At 30.7% G+C, this 23880-nt stretch overlaps 1 protein-coding gene and 1 long non-coding RNA gene across 3 annotated transcripts in view; one reads left to right on the top strand and one right to left on the bottom strand.

The window, feature by feature from the left end:
• Positions 1 to 23880, top strand: part of LOC106619164 (mucin-22) — a 379015-nt gene that overhangs the window by 238973 nt on the left and 116162 nt on the right. The window lies entirely within an intron of this gene.
• Positions 1 to 23880, bottom strand: part of LOC138857220 (uncharacterized) — a 161334-nt gene that overhangs the window by 66943 nt on the left and 70511 nt on the right. The window contains exon 2 of the long non-coding RNA XR_011396273.1: positions 4086 to 4245. This is a non-coding gene — a long non-coding RNA (uncharacterized lncRNA). The remainder of the gene's footprint in view (positions 1 to 4085; positions 4246 to 23880) is intronic.

Below are 23880 nucleotides of genomic sequence, written 5' to 3'. Positions count from 1 at the left end.
AAGAAAAATGCTTATTAAAACTAGTATACATTTAGGCGACTCATTCTTTCTGCACATTATTTTACTTAGTGAATACTGCACTTCTCAAAGGGTTTACAAATGCGTTTACACCTGCAATTTTCACTTTGATGTAGAGCAATATGTCAAGTAAATGAAGAAACAATTTGTAGTAAATCACAAAGTGCTATGAATTTCATTTTCTATGCAGCCTTCATTCATTATGTTGCATACAATTAGGCGATCAATTTATACTAATTTTAGTTACTCCGACCACATAGCTTACTTCTTTAGGCCAGTTTAGAGCTTTCAGAAAAGGGATCTAATTCTGAGAGTGTGGAAAGAAAAATACATTGCTTTCTCTGAGGTTTTATCATAAAAAAATTAATAATTTGGCTCAAAATCATAGCTATCCAGCCAAACTTCCAAATCATCTCTTGTAAGGAAATCTACGGCGGCGCTGGTTCTAGAAGCTCATTTATTTATTATACTAACAAATCACACATTATAACATGGCAAGATTTTGTCAAACCGTCTGATGATGTTCTCACACGATAATTATAAGAACAAGGAAACAAAATTGATATTGCATTTCAAAATCATAAGCCATGTTTTGGCTCTAAAATAACTTATTTGTGTAACCGACGTCAGCGAAAATTGACTTATTTCAATCAAATGTCAGCATCATACTACAACTTGGCAACAATGCGAAGGAACACAGCCGGATAAATGTCAAAATTTCCCACTGAACCTTCCAATCTTCATTGACAAGCTCATAAAGATTTGTGTGTGTTTGTGGGCATTTTTATCTCAATCCAAAATGACCCCGCTTGCCAAGCCGTACATCCGCTATTTTGCAACCGACATGCCAAAGGACGCGTCCGGTAGCGCTTCTCCAACTGACACACACTGAAAAAAATGATACAATAGCAACTAGTGCTAGTTGTAGGGTTCAGCTAGAAATACTATTTATTGCCATTGTAAAGTCAAGTCAGTTGGCTTTCCGGCCGCCAACAACAACTTTCCAGCGCACTGACTGCTAACAAACAATGCCGTGGCGCAACAGTGCACATTGATGTGGGTCAGCGTTGACAGAACTCGACAACAGCACGCAATGCAACGCTGATTGATGCGCTATGGGGCCAGCGATGACATTCAACTAAATGAAAATGTTGGCGCCGAATAGCGGGAAAAAAGTGCTAACAACAATAAGAAAGTAAAAAAAGGGAAAAAAGAAAAAAAAATAAGGATCATTAAATGAATTGAGCTGTGCGATCCGGTGAACTGGTGAACTGGCACAAATAAAATACCGTCGAGTGACAGTGATAACGAAAAGTCAGCGAACAACAAATAACTAAATGCCTGAGCGGCTCAGAACTTTTTAGAGACTGCCATAAAAGAAGAAGAGAGCTGAATACGACAAGAGTGGTAGGCAGCCTACAGTCGCCGTTTCCGCAGCCGATGACAATCAGCGGCGAAAGCAAAAAAATCAACAATGTCGGTTGCTATTTTTAACAACGAACGGCCAACTAGCGTTAGGAATAGAGAACAGCATTAACCAATAGTCGGGGGAAAAAATGAAAAAAGTGGTGTTAGAGTTTTATTACTCTTATGATTGTGGCTTATTTTGGGAGCTGAAAATTCTTCTTTCTTCTAACAAAAAGAAATGAGTTGTCATTTTTTTTTTAATTTTAAATTTAATTTTAATTTTAAAATAAATTTTAATCTTAGTTCCTATTTTAATTTTGATTTTGATTTTAATTTAATTATAATTTTAATTTCAGCATTAGCTTTAATATCAATTTGAATTTGATATTGAATTTTAATATTTATAATTTGAAATTGAATTTTAATTTGAATTTAAATTTAAATTTTTACTTTAATTTAATTGAATTTAAATATTAGTTTTAATTTTAATTGTAATAATCATTTAAATTTAAATTTTAACTTTAACTTTAATTTTAATTCTTATTTAAATTCTAATTTTTTATAAATTTTTTTTTTGTTTTATCCAATTTTTTATATAATTTTTTTTGTTTTTTAAATTTTTTTTAAATTACAATTTTTATTTTAGTTCGCATATTGTACCTTTTCAAATTTTTGCTTATGATCTAATATTAAGACATAAGTTTCCAGCAATTGTCGAATCTGTACCTGTGGCGTATGAGTAACATTGCTTATTTTAATTTCGTATGAATTAAGATTATTTTAGTTTCCTTCAGATACTTCGTTGAATGCAATGTTATCTGTCGGAAAAGTGTTCTTAATAGCATTTGTTTTTTTTTATAATTGTGTATATTTTTTATTTCCTTATACTTTTTTTTATATTTCTTTTACTATTTTTTGAATATTCTCTTTTTTTAGTCTTAAATATTAAAATAAACTCTACCTATTTTATTTGTTTATATTTTTTCTACTTAATAAAACCAATTTTGTTTTTTTATATTCTTGTTGGTGTTTTATTGTATTTTTTGTGTTATTAGTTTACTTTTATTTTTGCAAACACGCAATAAAATGGAATACATCCTTCTCGTACTATAATACCCATACCAAAAGCCATTAAAAATTCTTGTTTATCCCTGCTTATTCACCTAAGCTACCGAGTGCGATACAAGTACTACGGGGCGTATGAGTAACTTTTGATTACAATTCAATTTTAAGCCAGAAAACTTTGCAACGCTTTACATAATTTAATATCATATCATATGAAAAAATATTTATTTGATATTTTTCTTTATTTAATTAATTATTAAAACTTTTTGAATTGTCCATAATTTTTTTAACAACAATATTTTTTAGCAACAAGTTGAACCGAAACATATATTTTGTTTATTTTAACTTTAATTTCAATTTAAAAAAATTTTTTCATATTTTTTTTGGTCTTAGAAATCTTAATTTTCATATTTTTTTAATATCCTTGAAATTTTCCATAATTTTTATGTAAAGAATGCATATTAAACATTTCTGCTGCTCTCACTTAATTTTTCAAGCCTAAATTTCCAACAAATCTATGTACAAGTATATTTGCTTATAGTGCAAAATATACGAGCACCCGTCCCATTGCTGAAACGGTGCCACTGGGCGTATAAGTAACTTCTGGTATGTCCATTTGCATTTTTTTCTCTTTTTGTCGCTTGCGCTGAGCAATTCAATGTCGTCTGTCGGCAAAACTAATGGGCGTGGCAGCAAACAACAAAAATACATACGCGCGAACAAACGCACCTTCAAATATATATGCACATATATATATATACATACAAAAATACAATATGGCAGTGCGCGTGAAAGAGTGTGTAATAAAAATTTTGTGTCGCAGCGAAGGAGAATGGGTAAAAGCAGAAAACTTTTCGTAAAAGAAATTTGAAATAAAAAAATGTAGGGAAAAAACCTTGAAAAAATAAACAAAAATCACTGCCACGATAGGCACGACAAACAACAATTGTAGTAACGCTAAACAACAACAACAAATTTGTATTTTACTATGCTGTACATTTTGTCTTTACAATTTAAGATTGAAACAAAACGAAAAACAACAACAACAACTCAACTCGACTATCCCATACAGGCTGCCTTTAGCAAGGCGGCTGCCAACGAAATGAGGTCGAGGTCGAGGCGCATTTGTTACACGGTGAGCCTGCTAAACACAGCTGTTACACAAAGGCGCCTGCAACTAAGCCAGGCAAGCACATACACATACATTCACAAACATACATTCACACACAAAGTCATATAAAAAGAAGCAAAAGTGTGCATAAATATGCTGCATTATTTCTAACTGTAACTTTTTTATTTATGTGTATATGTGTGTGTCTATAAGGTAGCGCACTGGTCGATAACGCCTCAATGACCCCACACATGCCCACACATAACTGTCTCACTATACATATGAGCCGCACACTTGTGCAAACAGTTTAAGCGGGAGAAGGTGTGTGTTTTTAGGTTTAAAAATAGCTTTCGTTGTGGCCGCTGACACTTTGCCAACTAAACACACTATAAATACAACTGCAAACAACGGGAACGACATGTGTTGAGTAAAAGTGGTTGCAGTTACTAAAATAGCTATTTAAAGTGTTTAGAAAAGCACTTACCCAACACTGTTGACCGCCCTTTTTAGGGTTCATAATCCGACCGTTGCTTAGTATCTTTTTCTCTCTATTATTTACACTTTTTTATACCGACATAACTGTCAATTTACGAGCAGCATTATAATTGTGTCGATATGCACTTTAAGGTCCATGGGTGGCCTATCTGTAAAGAGAAGATAGTAAAAAAGGAAAGTGGCTTGTATATAAATGAGTTGATTTTATTTATCAAGAACAATGGAGGGAGAGATTATAAGTAATTCTGATTATATTATCTCTAATATCACACATATAATGCACACTTTTGTTTTCCAAGACTAATATTTTTATGAGCGTAAGGTTGAGAAACTTACATAAGTTCATCAAAAAAGCGTTTGCGCCAACAGATTATGAATTTCAACCTCATATTCCTCGAACTCTGCCATTAAAAGTCTATAAGCCTATAATAAAATAGCCCTTGCTATTATTTTAGTTTTTACAATACAAAATACATAGTTCACATAAAATTCTCAAAATATCTATAATCCTGGCCCATTTCGGTTATCATCAGAGTGCTTACGAATCATGCAGATATCGAAGATTATCTATAGTTGAGATCATCATAAATCAAGAATTAATGTGTTCACTATGAAAGTAATTATGTGCCCGACCCGAAGCAAAAGTACTACTTGTGAACTGAATATTATTGCAGAATACATAAAGAGAGGGAGAGAGTAAGATAAAGATGGAAAAAAAGCTGGATATAGGGATAAAGATAGAGATCAAGATAAAATAGATGCGAGATATAGAGATTAAAATAAAAATAGAGATAGAAATATAGATAGAGAAATATAAATAGATAAAGATGAATAGAAAGAAAAAGATTAAGATAGAGATAGAGATAGAGATAGAGATAGTGATAGAGATAGAGATAGAGATAGATATAAGTATAGAGATAGATATAGATATAGGGATATCGTAGGTATAGAGATAGGTATAAAGATAGAGGCAGAGATAGAGAGAGAAATAGAAATAGCGAAATAAAAAGAGATAGAGATGGGTAAAGACTTAAAGACAGAAAAGTATATAGATAGATATAGACTTGGAAAAGAAATGGAAATTGGAATACATTTCAATTAAAGTTTAGAATAAAAAGAATTGATTAGAAATTGAAGAAACAAATTGAAAATATATAAAAATAGAATTATATATGTCTTTAACGGTACCTCCGCCTTATGAGGCTTTAAACATTTTTACAGTTTTTCATGTAAATTCTTATGGTCGCTTTTCATTTCACTCCACTACAAAAATTAAATTTCTTAGTTGAAGCCTACAATCGTCTCATACTGCAAATAAAAAAGTCAGCATGTGACAACTTAAAACTCTTCAATCATCGATGGATATTAAATTGTGCAAACACACTCAGTTTTGTATAGAAATAAGTACTCTGACTGTCAACTGACTGACACTCCTTCACAGATACTCCTACATACATGCTCTATGGCAGCAATTTTACACTCACCTACTCGTCAAGTGATCGCTTCGAGCTCTCGGCACCACTTGCCAGTCTGACGCTCTCGTTGTCAATTTACCATAAATAAATATACATATGCACAAAAAAACTTAAAAGAAAAAGAAAAGTCGTCAAAACAAATAACAAAGTGAGCAAGAAAAGAACACACGTAATAACAATGTCTCCTTCTCTTATTCTGTTGCAAGCGTGCTTGAGCCGCCTTTTGTTGTAAGTCGCGTGGAAAACTCGTTATACTATTTTCATCTCGCACACGTGGAAATATACATATAGTATATGTAATATACATATATAACGATGCATAAGTTTGTAGCTGCGCCTCATTCTACAGCCTCTTAGCATCGTTCAAGCACCAAGTGATTGTCATGCAATGTGTCATTTATTGAAATTTCGATATGGCCCATGTTCGCGCGAGTTGTAATATTTTCGCCGCTTAACTTAGATACATATACATACTTTGTATTTTTTTATGTATGTGTGTGTGCGTTCTCTACCATTTTTTCGTTGGTACTTGCTGCTGCGACAATTTTGGCAGTGTAGTACTGAGAGGAGTATGAGGCTCAATTGGAATTGTTTCATTTATTCGTTTTCCTTCTATTTCGAGGCTGCCAGCGAAAGTACAAATGTAATAAATGTGAGTGATGCCTCGCTAGTAAGGTACAAGTAAGAAGTATGTAGGTATTTTATTAAAAACAGCTACGCTCAAAGGGAGACCCGTACGAAATTTTTCACATCTTACTAACGAGAAAGTAGTAGTAATGTAATGATAAAGTTAAAATTAAAGTTAAAGTTAAAGTTTAAGTTAAATTTAAAGTTCAAGTTAAAGTTAAAGTTAAAGTTCACGTTAAAGTTAAAGTTAAATTTAAACTTAAAGTTAAAGTTAAAGTTAACGTTAAGGTTATAGTTAAAGTTATAGTTAAAGCTAGAGTTAAAGTTAAAGTCAAGGTTATAGTTAAAGTTAAAATAAGAAAAATAAGGATGAGAATATAGATAAAGTATATGAGTGCTTTGGAATAAAAGGGCGAAATTAACGTCAAAGAAAAGTGAAAAGATAAATTCAAAAATTAAGGTAAGGAAGAAGGTAGATAAAAATAAAAACACAAATAAACATAATGACAAGGCTAAAGATGAAAATAACGATAAAGATAAAGATAAATTAAAAAAAAAATTATAAAGGGATAAAATTAAATATATATAGAAGAAGAGAAGAGTTCTTTGGAAGCAAAAGATAAATATGAAAAGCGGAGATACATATAAAATCACTTAGCATTTGAGAAGTGAATTAAACCTTATCGAAAATAAGAATAAAACAAAGTTATAGAAAAATAAAAAGACATCAGTATTTTGCAAGCGTCTTAAATATTAAGTAAAAGAGTTTTTAGCGCAAAAAAAATAAAACTACAAAAACACTTTCCTACTTGGCCAACAAATAATAACTCAATATAAGTTGAAATTTACGACGCAACACCCGCACAACTTCACATTTTCAGCACAACGTCATTCAAACCACACATTATATGTCTTTGCAGATACATGCGTAACTTGTCAATTTTCTTAAGTAAATTTTCGCACGCTTCAGGAGCGCTGTCTGTGACAAGCAGAAGAGAACTGAGAGCTATTACATTTTTCCTCAAAGCATCCCTAGGCAGGCAGGGAATAACAAGAAACAAAAATGCCAATACAGTTACAAATCAAAAACTATAGAGCTCACGCAATATAATACCCCGCTAACCTTAAGGGTATATACTATATGGGTATATGGTAGCATTTCGCTTCTAATGAAATTCAATATACTGCAATGCGGAATTAGAAATGCTCAGACTAACGCAGCCCACTCAGGCTCATACATTTTCTCGATTTACTTTGAACGCTAATGCATGCGAGTGGTAAGCGATGACAATGGCATACAGAATATAATCATAAAAATAAAAAACAACCACAACAAGAAAGTTAAAGTTTGCGAAGTGATCATTTGCAACACATCAACATCACTTAGCCGAGATGCCCCAGATAACTATTGTTGTGTGGCGCTTGAGTTTTTGTTTTTTTTTATTATTTTTACATATGGCTAAGCATAAATGCAAGCAGACTTTGTTTGCGTTGCGTTCAGTGTGTACTTGGTGTTGTTGGAGTGCAAGTAAGTTAGCGCTTAACTTTGCTCAATTGACTTCTCCGGATTAGACTACACAGTATAGCACGAGCAGTTAACTGTGGTAGAAGAGCACGCACATACGCACAATCTGGTTGAAATGCATCTGAGGATTTAGAGAGTTGGGTAAGGTTTACTATTAGGGTTAAATACAAATATTGCTAGTGGAAGACTTAATATATTAAAGATGTAGTTTTGGTCTAGTTAAAATGTAGTAAGCAACAAGTTACGAGCCGGATCTAAATTAGTTATGGTGGAACTGGGCCAAAAATTAGTTACGGATTATCAGAGCTTACTTGCGAACTAGTTGCGATCTAGTTCAAATTAGTTATAGTCTCTTTTTACACTAGGACAGACAACTTTTACACCAAAATCATTACCTTACCTATAACCAGTAAATCGTCAAAATTTTACATATTAAGTAATACACATACATATTAGGGTGAAACGTTTGCTTAGCCTGAGGGTAAAATTTTTAGATTATAAAAAAATAAAATTTTTGGACAAAAAACATTTTTTTAACATCTAGAGGCGGCCCACTTAGTTTAAAAACAAATTTCGAGTTTAAAATTATTTTTGGTTTAAACTCGTTACGATTATATAAAAATTACGGAATGTGACGGTTTTTGACTCAAAATTTATTTTAACGCTTAAGGCAAGCATGTTGTCGTTTAAGGCTTTTTTTTAAACTCCAATAATGACCACAAAATTTTTTTTTAAGTTGATAACTTTTAATTGGCCAGAAAGAGGACTCTCCACAGCTTCTAGAACACATATCAAAAATGTTTAACGAGATAAAAATGTTAACTGGAAAATGTACTTTAAAAGATGTTAAATAAATATTTTTTTTGTTCAAAAATTTTCGTTTTTTTATTATCTACAAATTTTACCCTCAGGCCAAGCAAACAAAAAATTTTTTTCGATCCACCCTAATACATATGTATGTGTATGTTAATATATGCATGCATGGACTTAAACAAGTTTTTATGTCTGCATGCATCAGCCATAATGCACTTCTTGTAATCTGACCCGTTATTGTTGGTTGTAATGTGAACTTTTTTCATTTCACCACACCACACCCAAAGCTGGTGAAACGAGCAAACTGCTACAGCAACAACAACTTCCAAACGATTTATCTAAGTTTTAAGGCGCATTGTTGCTTTTATTTTATTGCTTTTGTTATGCCAATTTTTCTCTCTTCACTGTTACTACACGAGTTATTCGCTGTTATTGAATATTGCATTTGCAGCAAGTGAATTTATGGTTGAATGTGTTTGTGTGTGTACATGAATACTTCATATTTTGTTACTGTAGTAAGTATTTAATCGCTGCTTTAAGCGTATTTTATATATAGATTGATGCAAGCGTTAAGCAAACTAGCGCACACATATACTCATATTTATATAGAAGTTTGTATATCTATATAGAACCATATACATATATGTAAATATATATTTATGTATCTGTAGACCCATTTAAAATACCACAACTTCTCTGCTCTAATACAAAGTAACATAGTACAGCTGAGTTGATTGCAACTAAGTACACTCGCAAATCTATTTTTACAACAAATATTATACGAAATACCAGTACATATGCAATCATATATCCCTGTGTGAATATCTAATAAAGCTTACATACAATATTGAACGAATTCAAAGTGGCGAAGGGACCACTCTTCCAGCAGAGCAGTAAATTGCTGTGCTGAAGATAATCATTTAGGGCATAGTTCCCATATTATGTACTTATATGTACATACATGTATGTATATAAACCTACATCACTTGATTACTTATACATTTATTAAATTAAGAGCCTCAGTAGTTTATGTATTAATACTTTATAAATATGCATCAAAAGGACTAAAGTTCACTATATGACTAATTTACTAATTTCTTGAGTATTAATAAATTAAATACTTTATCAATACCATCGAAAATTAACAAGTAATGGTAAAAGCCTGAACACAGAAATGACAAATAAGTGACAGCAACTGATAACACATTTTTTAAAAAGTTCAAATATATTTCACTTTTATTTCTTATGGCCTTGAAAGGCCTTACGCACGGGAATCTTTGAACATGTAGAACACACTCGGATAATGCCAAAATTAAATCACATTTTCATAAATTCATCACATTAAAATAAAAAAATTCAAGTTAAACCGTTGTAAAATAAAATAGAGTAAGAAATAAAATTTAAAGTCAAATTAAAATAAAAACTTAAATATAACACTCAAATTCAAATTGATATTCAAAATCAAAGCCAAGGTCAAAGGCAAAGTCAAAGTCAAATTTAAATTCAAATGCGAACTCAAATTTAAACTAAAATCATAAAATCTTTGAAACTAAAACTACAACTAAAATTAAAATTAAAACTAAAACTAAAATTATATCTAATATTAAATTAAATTTAAAATTAAACGATAATTAAAACAAAAACTTAAATTAAAATTAAAATTGAAATTAAATTAAAATTGAAATTAAATTTAAATTGAAATTAAAATTAAAATTAAAATTAAAACTAAAATTTATAGAAATAGAAATATTAAAATTAAAACTAAAACTTAAATTAAGACTAAAATTAAAATTAAAACTAAAAATTACAAAAAAAACTAAAAGTTAAAATGAAACCCGAAATTAAATTTAAAGCCAAATTCAAAACTTAATTAAAATAAATTTGAAATTTTAGTTAGTTACAAAAATAGAATTAAAAAAAATTTTAAATAAAAAATAAAATTATGGTTGAAATTAACATTAAAATTTAAACAGAAAAAAAGTGTAAGAAAAATGTAGCTAAGTTCAAACTTAAAGTCAAAATAAAACATAAACATAAACAAATTTTAGCACTAGATTTTCCAGCTATGTAAATATACCTATTTCTACCAAAACCAGCAAAATGACTGGTGTATAAGAAGAAATGGCTATTGTGGTTTCAAGTCTTTATTCTCTCTTCAAAAATTACAAAAAAGTTGAGCAATATTAATTGAAATAGCTAAATGGATTTATAGACATATGAAAATAATAATGACACAGTTTGCGTACAGTAACCATGCCTTTCGTAGTTGGTACATAAGCTTCGTTCGAAGCAAGTTCTTCAACAAATCAAAACATAAAGTCTTTCCGTGAGATATTTTCTCTGTTGTGTTTTTGTCAATATTCTGCTATTGATTCCGGCTAAATCTAAAATATTGAAAAGCACCTGAGGTGACCACCTTATGGAACCCTATTTCACCAAAAAAAAAAAATTCTGCTGATTCTCTCGGAACAAACATTCCTTCGTAGAAACAAGCCCCATTCATTTTGACTGGTACTGGTATAAATGTCCATAACAAAAAATATATTTCTTACTAATATATATAAAGTAACATTAAGTTCGGAAAATGCATTCTCTATTTATAGCTAGAAAAGTCATAACATCATTTTGGAAAGCATATGATATATGTAATAAAAATTTTGAATTTAAATAACACGACCACTCAAAATGACTGATCTGGTAAATCTAGTGTTAATTAACTAATATTACAAACAAAAATCTATCTTAAAAAATAAAGCAAGTTAGAGTTGAATTACTAAAACCAAAATTTAAAAATACAAATATAAAATTTAAATTTCAACTATTTTAAAAAAAATAAAAATTAAATTAAAAAAAAAAAAAATTAAGTTATCTAAATAAGAATCAATAATAATAACTAAATTAAAATTAAAGCCAAAATTACTCAAAGAAATCAAAATTTAAAAAAAAAACAAGTAAGGAAGGGCTAAGTTCGGATGTAACCGAACATTTTATACTCTCGCAAAGTCAAATGGTATACTCGTTTGAAATTTCTTTGTGGATTGGCTGATATTTTCGGTAGAAGGTCAACTAGGCACTGGGGTCCACATATTTAGTACTTAGGGGCTTGAACAGTTTTGGTTCGATTTAGACAACTTTTGGTCACAAGGTGGCATAATTTAAACGTATTATTCACGCAAAGTTTTACCCGATATAATCATTGTTGCTTGATATGCATAGTGGAAAGTGAAAGAATCAGATGGAATTGAAAATGGTGTTATAAGGGAAATAGGCGTGGTTGTAGTCCGATTTAGCCTATTTTCGCAATATAACATAGAACTACTAAAATAACGTTATGTACCGAATCTGGTTGAAATCGGTTAAGCAGATCCCAAGATATGGGTTTTCACTTAAAAGTGGGCTGTGCCACGCCCACTGTCAAATTTTGAACGCGGTTCCTATAAAGTCATCTCATATCATCCCAGAGATTTAATGTCTGGCGTGTTTAGTGCTTGATTTATCGCGCTTTTAGTAGTTTTTGACAGAACCGTTATATAAGGAGTGGGCGGAGTTGCCACCCGATTTCACCCATTTTCACACTGTAGGTAGAGGTTATAAAAACATTTTCTTCCAGTCAATTTTGTTATTATAGCATTAGCGGTTTAGGAGATATGCACATTAAACGTATTAGGGGCGAGACCACGCTCACTTTTTAAAAAAAAATTTAACTGCAGATGCCCCTCCCTAATGTGATCCTGTGTACCAAAGAACAGTCTTGTATCTTATTGCGGAGCTTAGTTATGGTAATTTATTTGTTTTTGATTAACGGCGTTTTGTGGGCGTGGCAGTGGTCCGATTACGCCCATCTGCAATACCAACCGTCTCACGGTACCCAGAAACATGTCTACCAAGTTTCATAAAGATATCTCAATTTTTACTCAAGTTACAGCTTGCACGGACGGACAGACGGACAGACAGTCACCCGGATTTCAACTCGTCTCTTCATCCTGATCATTTATATATATATAACCCTATATCTAACTCGATTAGTTTTAGGTGATACAAACAACCGTTAGGTGAACAAAAATATTATACTCTGTAGCAACAGGTTGCGAGAGTATAAAAATACAAATATAAAATTTAAATAATCTATATGGGCATATAAAAAAAAAAATTACGTTTAAAAAAAAATTAAAATTAAATTTAAAAAAAATAAAGTTATCTAAATAAGAATTAATAATAATAATTAAATTAAAATTTAAACCAAAATTACTCAAAGAAATCAAAATTAAAAAAAATTTATAATAATTAAGTAATTAGACTCCAAATAATAAAAAAATTAGAATTAAAATTAGAATTATGTTGAATGAACATTAAAAGTTCAAATATAAAAATTAATTACAAATACATTAAAAATTAAAATAATAATAATAATAATATACATATGATATGTACTGATAAAAAATATAAATTAAATTAAAATAAATTAATTTTAATTAAATAACAAATATTAAAAATAAATAATAATAACAAAACTAAAAATAGTTTTAAAAAAATTAAATATAAATTAATTTAAAAAAATACAATTAAAATTAATTTTGAAAAATTTATTTAGTACTTAAATTAAACAAATTAAAATTAAAAACAAATATGATATGTACTGATAAAAAATATAAATTAAATTAAAATAAATTAATTTTAACTAAATAACAAAATATTAAAAACAAATAATAATAACAAAATTGAAACTAATTTTAAAAATTAAATTTAAATTAATTGAAAAAAAATCGTATAAAATTTCTTTTATTTATATAGTAAAGTAAATTAAACTAAAAATTATTATTATATTTTATGAATAAACATCAGTAAACACATCATTGTCGCGTCTTAAGTAAAAATATACACAAAAATCTCTTTACTTTCTCACCAATTTGCCAGTTAGAAGCTCTTCAATATTGTCATTATTCTGCTTACTCCCTAGCAAGCAATTCGCTCACGAAAATCCCATCAAACTGCTAATAATCAAATATTCATTGCATTAAGTAGGCATTTGATGGTCATCTTCAGAATATAAAAAGGCAGTTTAGCAATAAATAAGAAAAAAAAGTATGTATATCAAACAAGAGTGCTATATAAATAGTAATTTCGATGTATAATTGCACAGCAATGTCAAAGTAAACGCCATCGTTCGATCAAACAACAAGCTGTTATTATTATTATCACTTCAACAAGCTCAAGCGCCGATTAGCCTAATCATTGGCCGGAAGTAGCGGCGTATAAATTAGGTAACTGTAACGGTAATATGCATTTGATAGCCAATATGTAGGCACTTAAGCGCCTAAAGACCGACGCAATGACAATTTAACAGCGACATAACGGTCGGTCGACACGAATGAGTCAATTGATGGGGCATAAAACTAAGCAAAACCGTTACTGAGAGGGATAACAGAAGGTTAGTGTGAAGTTTATATAAAGAGGCAATGAAGGACATACACTTCACTGTCATATTTAATGTGAGCTACTCTTGAGAAAGGGCACGATAAATAATCTACGAAGCACCAGAATTACATACACCAAGTGTATAAACACTTATATAATGGTAATGCAAGTGGCAGCTATCAAAAATTCATGCATTTTTTGCTTGCAAACAAAATTACATCAGATGAAACGTGAGCGGCATTAGACATTGATTAAGCTGACTGAAAAAATGGCAAAAAAAAAAACGTTGAGAAAAGCGATTTCTTCCATTATAGAGCCTTCGAAAAGATATTAGAATTCAGTAAAGCATTAAAATTAACAAAAATTTTCTGTAAAAAAGTTATCCATGAATGTTTGTGTGTAAAATTTGTCTGCCACTGCCACACATAGCGCACCGAAGCTTAGCCAGCGAGTCGAAATGCGTTAAAAAGCGCATAAACAGACAAAGTTTTACATTGACGCTGCTTGGTCTGGCAAATGTCAAATGCCAGAGCATTGTGGCACGATGAGCTCATCACCGCTTTAGCGCTATTATTTACAAGCAGTCATGCAACACTTTGTGGCATGACCGCAAGCGGACTGTAAACGCAATTTAAATACGAAATTCGTTTAAACTTTTCGCAAAGCAAAGCAAAGTAAAGTGAAGCCGGAGAATGCCAAGCAGTTGCGGAAGACTCAACCTTTTAAGTGAGATTGTGTATGTGTGTATGTGCGATGACAGGGTTAGGTACATGGAAATGAAGCAGGAAAACAGAAGCTATGCAGAGTAAGTTGCAATAGTAAGAAAAAGTAAAAGTGTAAAAAAAACATGCCGTCAAGTTTCTAACAGCATGTTGCTATAGCAGAAACTAAGAAAAGCTTGCGAGCGTAAACCTCGGCTGAAAAAGTGTGCAAGAAAAGCGGCGAAATAAATGAAAAGACAGCATTTCACGCTTAGTGATTACAAGCATTTCGCAAAAAAATTTTAGCTCGATTTTAACGCTTGACTGCAAGCCATCACGCATAACCCACACTAAACATAGACTAATGCAGTTGCTTAGCCACTTTTTTCAATGAAAAGCTAAAAAATATTAATGAAGTACATGCTTTCGAGCATAAGAGCTTAGAAACAACAACACAACAACAACTTAAGCACGCTTACTTAACGATTGGAAAAGGGGCAATGACAAACAGCCGCTGCATATAAATTAAGCGCTAACCGAAAGCTGTGAAAATTGTTTTACTTTAACGGTATTTTTGTATCACCACAACTTTCCTTGCACGTAATACTTTTCGCATTTCCCGTCGTCACTCGCAGCACTTTTGTCGTTTGCCATTTTCATTTCGCTGCACGCTGTCGTGTTGAGTCTTGCCCATAAGCAGCGAAAAGATTGCCGTTAGCCTGTCCAAACTTTGGTCCGCCTAAGTTGTCATATTATTACTTTTTTCTTTTTACTCTTTGATATCCCTTTTCATAACCTACTTCATTTACCTTTTGGATTCAATTTTCCTTTTTCACTATCCTTCACCACTTCGCAAACAACTTTTGACTTCTTTCTCTAGCTTACTTTGTTTGAAACGCTTTCATTTACTTACTGAACTATTGCCACTATGTTAGTGTTATAACTGTTATTGGCAAGCTGTCAGCTGACCCACAAACACTGGCAAATACTATTCACCCCCTTGTCAGTCACTTGTCATATTCTTGCACAAACAACTTGATCCTTTGACACATATCTTGAATTGACATGATTTATCCTTTGTGTTGATTTTCTGGATTTCCTGCTCATAAAGGCTCTGTTATTGCATACTTTTAAGCTCAAAGAATGTATTTGTGTGGCTTCTGAGTCACTTTAGTAATAAGTTTTCTGGCAATGTTCTTAACCACAGATTTAAAGAAACTTGATAGTAAAAAAAAAATAGTTATTAATTAACATTAAAACTCTTAATAAAACAATAGTATTTTAGCAAAAATTTTATAATCTTTTTAATTTTCCATAAATATTTTTATGTGCCAACTCTACCTAACGCGAAAAATTTTTACATTGCCAAAATAACAAATTTATTACTGTATTACCACATATTATTTAATTTAACACCAGAAAAGATTTTACAATAAAATAATACACACACAGTGGCAACGCTGGTTTAAAAATTGACAATGCCTTGAGCTGTCTTTATATATATTGCACTACAACTTTTTGAAAATAATTATCAAAAAACCCAGGTTTTTATGACTAACAAAATTTATTTTTATAGTATGGCAGCTTCAAATATTTATATTTTAATTTTAATAAAAATTCTGTAAAACTTTTACTTATAACTTATAATAATTTAATTATATGTGTATTTTAAAATGTCACATGAAATAAAAAACTCATATTTTTTTAAATTTCTGGCAACTCTAATAAATATTTTATTAAAAACTATCTCCATTTACATTTCGTAAGAAAACTTTTATAAGGATTCTAACTACCATTATTACCAAATGTTTTATATGTATTATTCTCTAATAAGTGGCAACATTTAATTAAAAATGTTGAATGTTTTTTTATAATTATTCCACGTGTCCAATGTTTATTATAATTATTTTATTTTTTAATTTGAAATAAATATTTTAGAAATTTTAATCAAGCTATCAGAATTTTAATACGTAACAATGCTGCATTTTACTATGCCATGACAACAAATTGTTAGACGAGTGGCAACCCTAATAAATATATTATTGAAAACTTTCTCCAATCGCATTAAGAACAAAAAATTATGTAAGGTGTTTTGATTACCATTTTTAACATTATCATTATTCACTATTAAGTGGCAACTCTTCATTCACAATATTAAATATTTTCTTTTTACTATTCTATACATACCCTACATTAATCTTTTTAATATAAGAGATACTCAGTCAGGCTACTCTTTTCAGTTCTTTTTTTTCTAGGTGGCAACCTAGCATATATTTCAACAATTTTTTGTGGTTAAAAATATTTATTTGAGAATTTCGGTTCTAAATTTGTCAGATTATCCTTAATATTATATCATGGCGGCAAATTTTTAGACAACTGGTAACTCTAATAAAAAAACTCATTAAAATCTAACTCTACTAACATTTCGTATGAAATAATTCTGAAAGTATTCGATTATTCTTTTGCGCATAGTTTGTTTGTTGTAGTTGTTGTTTGTCTAATAGGTGGCAACTCTTATTTTATAGTACATAGTACAGGTAGGTGTATTGAAATCATGCCATGAAAGTACTAATACAATTACTGATTTTTTGAATTCAAGATGTTTGAAAAATTATAATTTTGGTTAAGTTTAAAACCAAAATCTAATTTACGCCTTACAAAATCCGAAAATAGTTTTCTTAAGCAATCTCGTCATTTTCTCTGATAACACGTTTCAAATCGGCAATTTTCACTGCCATTAAGTTCACAATAAAATATTAAAAAACCGCTTATAGAGCCACATGGCACCTGTGGCTCTTTTTATGTTTTTTCAAGGCTAAAAATATTGGAAAAAGCAACAACAAAAGCAACTTTCTTTAAAAAGTAGCGCATTGAATTTCGATTGCTGTAACTCATTTTGCATTCAGCGAGCAAAAGCTGTAAATGGGAAATCCGATTCGTGAACCCATCATTAGTGACTTTGCCCACACTAACAAGTACTTGCGAATACAAAGCGCTCACCCATACATACTTATTCGTAGCGCACACAGCTTGGAAAATAATATCGAACAGCCTCCGTTCCGCGCGCATGGTCAAGACCTTACCCGGTTATTTCTGCTGCTACTTTGTTAGCGGAAATTGCTTGTCCTGAAGGATGAACGAGCACACAGGAAATCAATGTAAATAGGAATCGACGTGCTTGACTCGCAAGTGATTACATTTAGATGGGAGTGGCGGTGAGTGGCGTTTGTCTAAAGTATTATTTACCAGGAGTGCGGGGCGTGTGCCGCCATTTGTGGTTGTTCGTACATACACAAATACTTACACACACATTCATATATATATATATATACCCAAATAGCTATTGTTACAGACGGCGTGTGTAGGTGCGCATATCATGGGCGGGTACTGGTTGCTAACCGCAAATTTGATTTCTACGTCATCAAACCCATCACCTGTTTGTTATTGTTGTCGTTATTGTAAAACCACATTTAAGCGGCTTGCTGGTTTGCCAAATCGCTGATGATATTTCAAGCGAAAGGGATGTAAGTGGAAGCTGAATTGAAGCGGCGTGAATTTGTTTGATTTAAAAATAGTTAAATTTCATGAAGCTACACTTTCTGTGACTGGGTTGTCAACTCTTTAAAAAGTTATTAGAAGTTTTTGTCGAGCAAAGTGTTTTATTTTTAAAATTTAATGGCAATACACATCATAAAACGGAATTACATTTTTTTAGAATGGTGTTGCCATCTGTTTAAATTTCTATAAAATATATCTCTCTAAGAGCTATATGTATTATAGAAGAATGGTAACTCCTATATGATCAGATGTTTTTAAGCAGATGACGTTAATTTTCCCATAGCAATACTCAACTATTGCCAACTATTTTAAGTAGAAATAAAAGATTTAAATTTTTAATAAAAACAAATTCTAAGAAGGAAGATTTTTGAATTTTGAATAAGTAGCGTACTATATTTTCTAAGCGTACTAAATTTTCAACTACTAAGACATACATATGGATACTGGGGAACCGAGTTGTCAACTATTTCAGATGTCAATAAAATATAATAAAATCTTGGTGAAATATTTTATTTAATTATGTATTCTGCAACAGCGTTGCCAACTCTTATTTAGCAAAAAAATAATAATTTTGAATATTTAGATTATATAATATATTTCGAGATGTGTTTACTTTTTCTTAAAAATATATATATTTTTTTGTGACAGAGTTGCCACATTTTTAAAATTTCAAAAAATTCATAGATAAAAATACTACCTTTAATTACCTTCAATATCTGTACATATGTATGTGTATCTTTTTCATCGAGAAAATTTATATATTAGAAAGTAGTTGGCAACTATTTTAAAATTTACTAAAATGCAAATTTTTCAAAAAAAATTTACTGCGGATTAGATTAATAAATATAACAATTAACTCAAGCTATTTTTATTCACTTTTTTAAAAAGTTATCACATAATTTCAAATAGAAAATAACTATCAAGAATTTAGAAGACATTTTAAATAAAGATAGGGAGAAAAGCAATGTGTAATGAATTGACAATAAATTGTATTAGAGTTGCCACCTTTTTAGCTTATTGAATTAAGACACACCATTATTACCACACTTCTTAGCATGCATTTTCCCACAATTGAAAAATATTTCAAAACCAACAACTGAAAAATTTGCAATTCACATCTTTTTTTGTTAAGAAAAATAGAAATTTATAAAATAACATTTTTAGATAAAAGTTTTTGTTTTTTCAATTAAAAAACTTTTACTATATTGTTTAAAAAAAATATTTACTTACTAATGAAGGGCAGAAAATAAATTTATGAGAGAGTTTCAAATAGAAACAGAAATTAAAATTGTATTTAATTTTTTTTTTTTTACTTTAATTAATAAAAAACAGGTAAACTTCTGCCTCGAGTTTAAAATATGAAACACATTTCCTTTTAGCAAGATCCATAAAATAATAACAACAACAACATTTTAAAACATGCAAAATAATTATGTAATTGATCAAAACTCACAGAATTTAGGAAAATTTATTTTAAAAAAGGCCTAACTCAAAAAATGTACATTAAACCAAGTTATAGTAAAACGAAACTTAATATCTGCCAATAATTATTTGAACACAGTTTCTAAAAAATAATTATATAAATGAATTTAATGAAATTTAGCTATCAATCCGCGCAAAAACACAAACTTTATTAATACTTTGCATTTATTATTTGTTTCGTTAATGCCAAATTAATTGAAAACAACAACAACAAAATATTTTACCAACCATGACCCACCTCAGCATAAGTAAACAAAGTAAATTACTATTTTTTGTAAATTTATCACCTAAACAGCGATATACAAACAATAGTTACAACAACACTATAACACAAATAGTAATTATAAAACATAATAATAAGTAATAATAATATGAATCACTAATGCCACGCTATCAATTGCAAACGAGTTTGCAAGTACAGAGGGAAAGTAACCAAGGCGTATACGTAACATCAAAAAATTTAAGGCAGGCAGGCGGCCAACGCTGACGCAAAGCAAGCAAACTACTCGCAGGCGTTGTTGCGTGAATACATTTACAACAACACACGATGTACAAAAACAATAACGAAGAAATCAAACCATAATTTTTCGCGTTTAGGGAAGGGACGTTACGGCTTAGCGGGTAATGTGTACTGTGTGGCAATAATTAAAACCATATCACTCAAGCTAAAATATTTAATTAGGAAATGTGAAATAGACCAAATAAATAAGCGAAATTGAAACTTCTCTTGATTTCGGCATTGAAACGTGTGAAAAGAAACTTCATTCATTTGCTGCGCAAATTTGGTGTGGAATACTACAACAAAAGCAACAACAATATGTATGTCACAAATGCCGACATATTGAGTGCTATGTTGAAGGCAAACTGTCACGGCAGCGTCAACATCAAGAATTAAATGAAGCGCATCAAATCACAAGTTGCCGGAGAAGAAGAAGAAACAGACAGAGAAAAGCAGAAGCAGAAAATAAATAGTAGACGAAGTAGAAGCAGTGAAAGCAGCAAGAGAGTAGCAAGAAAAGTTGTTAAGTGTGAAATCGTTTATGGCAAGCGAAAATCAATTTGCACTTCTTCCAAAATTATACAAATTGCGTGCAGTCGGCCGGTATCTGTGTGAGACATAGCGGTGAGGCGGAGCGGCAATTAGCCACATTCGCTTGCCAAATATTAATTTACACGTTTCTTTCTCACACACACAGAACCTAACAACAACATAAAGCGCAAAAAAAAACAAATATTTGTGCAGGGAAAAAGTTAAAGAAAGCCAAAAAATTAAAGTTTCAAACCTTTTTATTTGCTATTCTCTCTTTCTTTCATAGTACTTCGCTTGGAAAATCGTCGGATACTTCCATGCTGCGGTTTCTTAAAGTATAATTTATGGTGATTGTTTTGTTTATTATTATTATTATTTTCTTGTTTAGTTCGTTGCTTCCCCTTGTTGCTTGTTTTTCGTGCCCCAACAGTTTTTGAAAAATTCACAATTCACAAATTTTTTTTTTTTTACTTCAAACTCACTCTACAGTGCTGTAAAAACTTGCTCCTTATCATTCACTTTCACTGGCAATTGGTTTCAATTTCGTTTGACATTGAATGCTTGTTCAAAAATTTGTATTTTTGGGAGCTTAAGCGTCTGGAGTTTCGCTAAAGATCCGAAAAGAGCGCGACTGTCGTTTAAATTATTCGGAAAAATGTGTTAGTAAATACCGAAAAGTTTAAGTGAAGTTAAGAGCCAAGAGAAAACTTTGACTTTCAAGCTTAATATACTTGTATGTACGACTATTGTTTTTACCTTAGAAAGATGCTTCGCCAAGCTTTGCGTTAAATTTTTATGGCATAGCAAGAAGTTAAACTAATTTAATTCTCCTCCAAAATGTTGATTAATTCGAATCTTCCTTGTTTCTCTTGACAACAATCAACTTGGAGCATTAAAGCAAATAAAAAATGCTTTATTGATTTTTGTTGAACCAATCTCATTTTTCTAGTCTTTATTTTTTATTTATTTTTTCTTCTTTTAAAGTCTCCTTCGTTAATTTACTTTACAACTAAATTGTATCCGCTTCCGATTGCCATAGCAGAGAAAACTTGTTCAATTTGAGCATCTCAGAACAAGCGGGCCACACCGGAAGCACTTGGCATATTAAGTGAGCAAATGGCTTGCAAGAGCTTTATATATATTTTGCTAATCGAACAAGGAACAATATTGAGATTTAATGAAGATTGTAAGCAACAACTTCAATGTATTGTTAAGTTTTGCCATAAGACATTTTCATATAATTCAGACACAAAAATTTTGAAACGTTTCTACACCAGTCAAAAAGAGAGAGGCAAAGAAATATAAAAAGATACATAAAGAGGAAGAGATATATGGATGCAAAGAAAAAATCGAAGAGAGCTCAAGATAGACAGAAAAGTGAAAGAAAGAGAAAGACAAAGGAAAGAAGAGACAGAGTGAGAGAGATAAAGAAAGGAAGAAAAAGGTAGAAGAGAAAGAGAGATACAGAAAGAGAGATACCGAAAGAGAGAGAGAGAGGATTTGTAATAACCAAACTTTAATACTGTTTAGTAAAGTTTTTTCAAAATATAACATATGCTTCGGTTCTCACCACCTTTTCTTAAATTGCGCCATATTTTTTGTTTAAGGCTATAACTCACCTTTGCAAAATGTGGTTTCGGCCGTTGCACCAGCCATTTCCATTACCATGTCCAAATTGCTTAGTTATACAAAACAGCTTTTCATAACCACGGAAGAATTCCCAAATAAAAGGTTGCCAACTCTTCAATATATTGATCACATTGTCAACATTGAAAGCTAAATAAATCCGGTGTGATGACATACACAGCGGTTTTAAAAGAGTTGAAATTTAACAAAAAATTTTCTAAGGTTGCCACCTAGAAATAATTTACTTAAGCTAAGTGTCTAGATTTAGAACACATTTATGATTCTTGCATATAATATTCTTGATTATAATAGCAAAGATGAATTTTCAGTTGCAAAACATTTGTGAACTTAAATAGATATTTTTTTATTTATAGTTGCCACCTACTATAACCATAATTGCTAAATATTTAACAAATAATATTACGGTATGTTTCTTAAAATATAAATCTGTAAAAAAATTTGCAATAAAAATTTCCATAAATCTTTTATTTGAACATTTCATGTTGAACTTAAACAGTTATATTTTGACTGAGGAATATTGAACTATTCAACTTGAACTATTCACTCATTTCACTTTTCTTTCTGCACCGCCTCTTTGTACTGACAGTGGAAATAGTCAAAAGTGTGCGCAAAAATTTGTATTATTCGATAGTTCGTATTGCGGAAACTCTCATCATTTGTAGAAAAACTGCTGAGTGCAAAATGTCTCTAATTTAAGAAGACCAAAAACGACGCTTGGTTTGGTTTAATAAAAGTTGAAAACTCGTTAAGAACAGTAGAAGCTGCTTGTGCGAAATCTTCTGCATAGTTGAGAGCGTATGGTTTCGTTAGAGCAAAACTATTTTCATACTTTGGTGTTCAAAAGCTGTTTAGAAAATATGTTGAGCTCAGTGGTAGAATGCCAGAAAATTCTTCAAATATTAAAGCGGAAATTATCATCCAACGAACAAAAGCTTAGATAATAGGATTTTTAATTCAAATATTTTTATTTAATGTGTCAGCAAATAATAATATTTTTAATGGAAACTTAAAAAACTAAACTTTATTTCAAATGTATGAAAATTTACCGTCGGTATTCTGCAATTTCCCATCCGCAGCTCCGAAGTCCATTTGGTTTATTTCATTGTTTAACTTTCAAGTTTTAGTATTTCCTTTCGACGATAAAAACTTAACGAACTTAAATATGTTAAAGTAAAAGATTCCAAGTAGTTAAGACCCGAACTCAAAGTTGTATATAATCTCTCTTATTTACACCTTTTTTCATAGAATTTTAGGTAAGATATGTAAGTAAACTGCAGCTGTTACCAATCTTCGCCAAAAATTTGTTTTTGTTTTTAGACGGAAAAAGTTTAATCAAGCTTTAAAGCTGAAAGTAAAGTTCTTAAAGCTTTCTTCGAATATATTCACTGAAGAAGTTGTTTTTGAAAGCAATCAAAATACCTATACAAACAACTTGTACAGATATCCAACTATAATGAGTGACCGATATTAAGCCAAAGAAGCTTTTAAAATCTGGTCTCAAAAGAACCTCT

Source organism: Bactrocera oleae, chromosome 4, assembly GCF_042242935.1.
Source record: "Bactrocera oleae isolate idBacOlea1 chromosome 4, idBacOlea1, whole genome shotgun sequence".
NCBI classification, from domain to species: Eukaryota; Metazoa; Arthropoda; class Insecta; order Diptera; family Tephritidae; genus Bactrocera; species Bactrocera oleae.
Note: the sequence above shows the minus strand (reverse complement) of the source record. Positions and strands in the feature narration are given on the sequence as shown.